General features: G+C 32.6%; 1 non-coding gene across 1 annotated transcript; it reads left to right on the top strand.

Annotated features, from left to right (window-relative positions):
- Positions 1 to 1,656: 1,656 nt before the first annotated feature.
- LOC139860647 (small nucleolar RNA R71) lies at positions 1,657 to 1,763 on the top strand. The gene has a single exon (XR_011763277.1). It is a non-coding gene; the product is annotated as a small nucleolar RNA R71 (small nucleolar RNA).
- Positions 1,764 to 2,128: the final 365 nt, after the last annotated feature.

Here is a 2,128-nt window from a genome sequence, read left to right as displayed (position 1 = left end):
TTTTTTTATATACTATCTTTCTCCCTAACAAACGCAGTAGTAAATTATATAAAGGGTTGAGTACACGATAACTACTGTGACAAGAATGGATTTATGAGTGTCTGTAGTGATAATCGAATCAGACAGGATATGGAATCAATTGACTAAATACATAAAACAATTGGGATAAAACAATTTATGTGTCCCATCATTTTTTTTTTAAAAAATAACTATATAATAATAATAATAATAATAATGATAATAATGATAATAATTATAATAATATTTATTTTAATAATGATAATACTAATAATAATATTACAAATTAAATGTGTTAATTTTCATATCTATCTTATAATAACATATTTTGTTCATTCAATACATATACATTTATATATTACAAAAATATTATTTGTGTATAGAATATGTATATATTTTTATATATAATTATCTTAATAATAACCTAATTATTCTATTTCTTATTTTACGTTTTTAATTCTAATTGATTAAAGGGTATTTTACTAATTTAAAATATTATATATGTACTTAAAATTATATTTGCATATATATACATATAATTACATATTTATTTACACACAACCGTTCGTGAATCGTCGGGCTTGGTCAAAAGGTAACTAATCATCCGAATATAAATTTCACACTTTCTAGACTTAAAATTAAGGTTTTTGCTTATCGTGTCGGAAACATATAGAGATTATGGTTTAAATTTGGTCGGAAATTTTCGGGTCGTTACACTTTACATACTCGGGTAGTGGTGGTGGTGTAACTTCTTCATCGTTACTCACATCTAAAACCTTCCCATCTTCTGGTGCTGGTTTTTCAGAATTTGTTGAAACCATATTAACATTCTCATTTCGAGGATTTACTTCAGTATTACTCGGTAGCTTTCTTTGTTCCCTCTCACTCATCATGCTAGCAAGAGTACCTACTTGTTTTTCTAGATTCAAAATGGAAGCTTGTTGAGTTCTTAATGACTGATCAAACCTCTCATTTGTTTGGGTTTGAGTTGCAATAAATTGTGTTTGAGATTCCATTAGCTTTGCCATCATTTTTTTCATATTTGTCCTTTTCTTTTCGGTTTGTTGTGGTGGTTTATACAAGCTAGGTCTTTGTTGATTGAAAGTGTTGTTTTGAGTTGGTTGGTTATTCAGACCTTGTTGGTTGTACGAGTTATTGTTGGGTCCATTTGGATTGTAAAGAATGTTTTGATTTCGATTGAAGTTTGGCCTTGGCGGTTGATAATTATTTTGATAATTATTTCCCGGCCTTTGGTTCATGTAGGAAACATTCTCACGTTGTTCCATCGTTTGTTCAATGTTACAATCTTTCGTTAAGTGTGGTCCACCGCATTGCTCATAACTGATTCGTATTGCGTGAATATCTTTATTCATCTTTTCCATTCGTCTTTCGAAAGCATCTATTTTTGCGGAAACGAAATCAAAGTCATGGCTAGAATCGGCTCTAGCCACTTTAGATGAACAAAAAATATCTTTTTCCTGGTGCCACTCATGCGAGTGGGAGGCTGTTTTATCAATGATTTTGTGAGCTTCGGTTGCGGTTTTCTTCATAATGGAACCACCAGCTGCTATTTCGATGTCTTTTTGTGTAGCAACGTCGACACCTTGGTAGAATATTTGTACTATTTGATAAGTGTCTAAACTGTGCTGAGGACATCCTCTCAACAACTTTCCGAATCTTGTCCACGCCTCATATAATGTTTCATTTGGCTTTTGTGCGAACGTAACAATTTCTCCTTGAAGTCTCACGGCTTTAGATGCCGAAAAGAATCTTTTAAGAAAATTTTCAACTAAAACATCCCATGTATCAATCGCTCCATCAGGTAACGATTCTAACCAATCTTTGGCTTCTCCCATTAAAGTCCAGGGAAATAACATGAGATAGATCTGTTCATCCTCAACTTCTCTGATTTTGAATAGAGTACAGATCCTATTAAAGGTTCGAAGATGTTCATTTGGATCTTCTTTTGGCGTACCACTATATTGGCATTGATTAGTTACCATGTGTAGGATTTGTCCTTCGATTTCATAATTCGGCGCATTAACATCTGGCTTAATAATGGCGTGTCCTTGGCCCGTGCGTGTGGCTCTCATTCGATCTTCCATACTTA

This window comes from Rutidosis leptorrhynchoides, chromosome 7 (genome assembly GCF_046630445.1).
Source record: "Rutidosis leptorrhynchoides isolate AG116_Rl617_1_P2 chromosome 7, CSIRO_AGI_Rlap_v1, whole genome shotgun sequence".
Classification (NCBI taxonomy): Eukaryota; Viridiplantae; Streptophyta; class Magnoliopsida; order Asterales; family Asteraceae; genus Rutidosis; species Rutidosis leptorrhynchoides.
Note: the sequence above shows the minus strand (reverse complement) of the source record. Positions and strands in the feature narration are given on the sequence as shown.